Source organism: Anastrepha obliqua, unplaced genomic scaffold (assembly GCF_027943255.1).
Source record: "Anastrepha obliqua isolate idAnaObli1 unplaced genomic scaffold, idAnaObli1_1.0 ptg000009l, whole genome shotgun sequence".
NCBI lineage: Eukaryota > Metazoa > Arthropoda > Insecta > Diptera > Tephritidae > Anastrepha > Anastrepha obliqua.
In genome coordinates this window covers 674,281-680,280 of record NW_026562178.1, presented here as the reverse complement: position 1 = coordinate 680,280, position 6,000 = coordinate 674,281, and the positions used below count along the sequence as shown (strand labels likewise).

Sequence of the window (6,000 nt, the reverse complement as noted above, 5' to 3'; positions counted from 1 at the left end):
TCATTAGACAAATTCTGCTAAAAACTCCTATTTGCACCATATATTTGCTTATACACTTACATATGTACATACATATGTATGGTATATGAAATTAGATTTACATTGTCCATGAACAATGAATTTTAAAATAACTTATTTACATTCAAATATTAATTTTAAATTATGTTTTAAACCGTTTGCAGCTTATTTCCATTTAAATAAAAAAGTACGTTTTTGCTACCATTATCATCAAGAGGGATTTAATTTTTTCCCCCTTCTCACCCTTCTTAAATGCAACCTTTCAAAATTCTAATGTCACAAGTGAGCAAACCTTTAATAATTGAACCATGTCGTCTTATTACTTATTATAAAGTGTAATATAGAATTTTCTATGCGTATTGCTGCCACAATTTTTCGCAACCTCAGTAAATGTCGCACACGGATTTCCTCCAACTGTTTATTATTAGTAGCCAATTGCGCAATTAAATTAGCTCTTCCTTCTCCTTAGAAATAATTAAAGAAAGCAAAAACACCGAAATATTCCACCAAAATAATTTCTATGAAGAAAAACCTCTCAAAGCAATATTGACAGCTGATTGTAATCTGCCATATGTGAACGGGTAGATTAATTAGGTGGATTTGTAGGTGATTAATGCATATGAGAACTTATTATTAGGCAGGAATTCGTTCGTTCGGGTATTTACTCTCTAATTATTGCATGTAGATGTAAGGCGATGCGTCGTGAGATAGGTCATGGTTGCTGCAGTGCATATGTATGTACATACATATGTAGCACTATATGAATTCAAGATGGAATTGAACTTTTGTACAAATATAAGTAACATTATATATATATTTATATATATGTATGTACAGATATCAATATAGCAAAACACTATTACGGTCTATACATTCTCGTCTAAAATTAATTTCAACACAAAAAATTAGCAACAATTTTCATCAAAATTGTATAAAGTTTTAAATGTACTAAAACACACGCACACACCCAAAATGTGAAGTTGTTTTACAATGTATTTTCGGTAGTTACTTTGATTTTAAATGTTGGTGCTAATAATTAAAATAGGTATATGTATCTTTGATTGTGCGTTTAAGTTTGTTTGAAAATATAAATTGAATAAATTTGATTTCCTACAGAAGCCAAAAGCTGTGCAGGGCCAATATACATACATACTAAAGAGAGAATTCACAGTAATCAGCTCTGTTAAAAGTTTGATCACACCACGGCGGCGGTTAGACTTCATTTTTACAATTCACAACTTCCATAGCCCGTGAGACTTCTCCATACATTAACGTTCTCTGAAATGTGGACGAAATAATTTATTGAGTGGTGGCCATAATTTTTCAGCGAATGAATGATCAAAGAAAAATTTCCGTTTAAGCGTCAAAAGTACACAAGGAAAGTCCGCCGAAAGTGTATGCCCGAAAATTTTCGAAGACTTCTTTAAAAGAAAATGTGGATAAATCGCAAATGGCATGAGGCTTATCTCATGAAATTGATTGCCACTTGGGCGTTTTGACATTTATATTTTCATTATTTATTGTAGTAGCAACAGCATGCGACCAAAAGAGAAATTTAAATAGGAAGTGTTTCTTCTAATTTCATTAGCCTATTTAACATTCAGAAGCGAAAGTATGGTTTTCCATTGCTACCACGATAAATTTGGTTATAATGTCTAAGTGCGTGGATCGAATTTAAAAATTACAACACACGACTGTAGTCAGTATATTAGCCCTTTTTTTATAGTACACTTTTACTATTAAGAATTAATAAGCAATATTTAACGTTAAAATCCTTAATTATCGAATAAAATTGAAAAAATGCCCTATTGCAGGCGCTTATTTTGTTTAAATTCAAACAGAGCAATGTAACAATATTCACTTATAAACACTTTTTATTAATTCAAGATTTGATTTGAAGTTAAATATTTTTACTCAATAATACTACGAATTTTATTAAAATTCTATTCTTACAAATGTTCTTCTAAACGTTTGTAATACCGTGCAAAATAAAGAATAAAACGAAACCGAAAAAAAACAGTCAACCAACAATGAAGTTCGATACAACTTTTGTAGTTTTTAAAGGAGTTAAATTAACCTTTGGCCTTCGATAAGTCATTATTTTAAAATATAGTGAAAATAATATTATCAAAAAAAGGGAAGAATTGGAATAAAAAATCGCGCGATGAATCGATAAATCATTATTTTCAAAAATAGTGAAAATTTGGACTGAAAAATTGCGATAAAACAATATTTTCATTAAAAGTGAAAATTTGGAATATAAAATCGCGCGATATTTTAATCCAAATTGTCGCCTGCGTCGCCTTTTTTTTGAAAATGTACATATATTCATATTCTATAGGGACCCTGGGAGGTTAGGACCTTCATCGTTATAATAGTGTGACCTTGCTCTCTCTTTTGAGCGTAGTGGGCGTTACCACGCCGCCCCCCCCTTGTAATGTATCATCCTTGGTGTCAAGGCGAATCTATTGAAGATGGTGTTTGTAAATCAGTTGTTTTTTTCTCTTTCGATGTGTCCATGTAGCTGTCAGCACAGAATAAAACAAGGCGAATTAATTTTTTGTTTTACACATCGCCAATTCCTTGCTTGAGATTTCGTAATTGTACTTCGGATGGCCAAACGTTATATTCTATCATCCTTGTTAAACTCGCGTATTAGAATTGATTGTGGTAAAATTTATGAAGTGAAATTTATTCCCTTCCCTATCACTTGATTGAATTTCTAAACCCTCGAAAAACAAAATTCACTTTTATATATGTATGTACCTACAAACAAATTTAAGTGTTTGTAGTTATTTGACGTTTTTTCTGTCACAAAAATTGTTTTGTGTTCCCGCGCCGCCGGGCAGTTTGCTCTCTTTTGCGAAAGCAGTTCAAATTTACACTCATTTGCCCAAAAATTGTACTATGTCTCTTTTCTTCCATTTCTAATAGCGATATATTACTCTTGACAATCTCATACAAATTTTTGTGTTCATTGCCTTTTTCTTCGACTCAGTTCTACAAATTTTTCTGAAGTATTAAGACACGCGTTGGTGGCTTCTCTGTGTAAAAATTTGTCTGTGTGCACAAATTTCCCAATAATAAGCCATTAGCAGCTACATACACACGTTGTAACAACAAAACTGCTCAATTCGTACTTCACAACGAGCATACAAACGCGTTTCTGGTATCGTAGGTACGCAGTAGAATTCTTACAGTTCGTACTGCACGTTGTGTGCCGTCGTTTTGTGCCGTGTATGTGCCGTCTCGTTTGTTCCTTTATTTTTATCCGTCTCGTTCGTCGTAATTGCCTACATTGTCTACGACACGGTTAGCATAATTTCGTTTTGTGGTTACATATATTTTTATTCATTGTTTTTTGTAAATTATTGCTACATAATAGTGGTAAATTATCATGCCCATTTGTACTGGCTTATTTACTTCATATTGAGTTGCAAAAACTCAAATTTGTATGTTATAAACAATTCAAATTAAAAATCAGAAATAATTGCGTATAATTAAAACAATTAGTTTTGCATGCGCGTATTTGGAATTTGGCTTAGTTTGAGCAGGTGGACTGGGATTTAAAATTGAGAAAACTCAGACAACTATTTCTTTTTACAAGTGAATTTTATACTTTAAATTTTGTGAAAATCTGGAAAGTAAATTGAATTAAGTACAAAGAAAGGATTGATTATTCGTATATAAAGCAAATGTGGTTATTATAAAATGTCGCGATCCTTTGTAAAAATTGTACAAAATCACCCAATTTGGAGAAATTCACATCCGATGAGTTTCGGTGGCATGTGCTATATTTATCGTTGATATAATATATATGTATGTATCTTACATAGATGCGTATGAATGTGTCATGTGGATTTACCACGTACGTGTAGTTGAGATGTTTCTATGTGGCGACATAAAATGTCCTACGTTTTAAGTTTGAACAGTGACTACTATTTTTTTTTTTTTTTTTTTCAATACTGAGCATTAATCAATAAAGGCGGAGTATCCTACATAAAATTACTTTATAGTAATCTTTTTTTTTTTTTTTTGATGGTACAGACCTTCATTTATGTATGAAATCAAGGAGGCTTTTTACCATGTATTCTATAATGACGTATATTATATACTATATTTGTTTAATTTTTTTTATTTTGTAAGCATGAAAGTCATTGACAATGAACAACTAGATAAATAAATAATTGGCGCGATTACCTCCTCTGCCAACCCTGATTTCTTCTTTCCTTTGCAACATCTATTGATTCGCTAAAGTTAATCAATATATTAAGGTTATTCACAAGTTCTTATAAGTGGTACTTTCATATGGGTATTTATCGTCTATGTGTTGCATATGCAAAAATTGGTTTAAAAAGTCAGTGCGGGTGACAATCAGTGCGTATATTGGCCCAAGTAATAATAATAAAAGTAAAGGCTCCGACTCCATGTGTTCTCCCCTCACTTGTTTTGAGAGAAATATTACGAATTTTTCAATGAAATTCACAGGAGATGTTCATTTCGTGCTTATTTTGCTAAAACTAGCACCAACATTATTCTGTTAATAATAGTTTTTAAGTTATTTGTTGATAAAGTTTGTCTTTTACCTTCACCAAATTTTGATAGAATAAGTGCATTTATCACATTTATTTTAATAAATATTGAAACTATATTAACATACACACACGTTTTTAACTCTTTTTATTTATTTATACCAGAAATTAACCATTTATATTGCATTTTTAAGTTGCTAACTCCAAATATGCCAGCTAAATTTACAATAACTGAAAAGCATGGCTGAATGGAGTGCTGCCAGAAGCAAAAAATAAAAAAAAAATAATAGAATGCGATTGAAAACGAAGCAACATAGGAACATAATTTCCACACACTCTTTTCTGTTAGAATATGAGGGAATGGGGGTTTACAACCTCTAAGGTGTATATATTCTTTTTAAAATTTTTTAACTATTCTTTTTTATATATAGATATTTAATATATAAAAAAGAATATATATAATATATTCATAATATAGTGAAAATTTGGAATAAAAAATCGCGCGCTTTTTTTCTTTATTTTTAAATATATATATGTATATATATATATCATATATTCATAATATAGGGAAAATTTGGAATTAAAAATCGCGCGATTAAAAATATATATATCATATATATATATCATATATTCAAAATGCATACAATCAAACATACTTTACTGAAAATCAAGCATTAATATATATATGTATATAAATAATAATAAACATGTATATATACATATATATATGAATAGACGTATATAATATAGAAATAATTTGTAAAATTTTGTATTTCTAACGATTTATTATCTTCTAAAATTGTTTATTTATACGATGTCTGGCAGCACTTCGGCTGGTTGTAGTAACCAAAATAGGAGGATTCTTGGTCAATTTTACAATTTTTAAACTCAAATAACTTAAAAACTATAAGCCTCCGGCAAGTGAGGTTTTCACTTTTGGATAGTAGAATATAATAAAATATTAAAAAAAGAACAAAAACAAAAAACGTGGAATAAATTAATATTTTGTTGGCCCTCCACCTGCATCGATAACAGCTTGTAAGCGTCTACGCATGCTTCTCACTAACCTTTTAGTTTCATTTTCTGCAATTTTGCCCCACTCCTCTGATAACGCATTTTTAAGCGATCCCTTTGAGGTTATATTATGTTTCCGAATTATTTTTTCTAACAAATCCCAGACATGTTCAATGGGATTTAGGTCCGGTGATTGTGGGGGAGTATGCAGTTGTAAAGGAGCCATTCCTTAACTAAATATGACGTGTGCTTGGGGTCGTTATCCTGCTGAAAAAGAAATGTATTTTCATCGAGCCCTGATTGCGTTGCACTTTGCTTAAGGTTGCTGCGTAAAATGCTTAGATATGAATGCTTATCCATAGTAGTTTCAATAAAGACCATTTTACCCACACCAGCTGCCGCCATACACCCCCAAATCATTATGTTACCACCACCG

The 6,000-nt window shown here is 30.9% G+C and overlaps 1 protein-coding gene across 1 annotated transcript in view; it reads left to right on the top strand.

Moving 5' to 3' along the window:
• The first annotated feature begins 3,033 nt into the window (after window positions 1-3,033).
• LOC129251166 (plasma membrane calcium-transporting ATPase 1) overlaps window positions 3,034-6,000 on the top strand; it is a 267,827-nt gene continuing 264,860 nt past the window's right edge. Inside the window, exon 1 of the mRNA XM_054890525.1 lies at window positions 3,034-3,330. The gene's annotated coding sequence lies outside the window, so the exon portion shown is untranslated. The remainder of the gene's footprint in view (window positions 3,331-6,000) is intronic.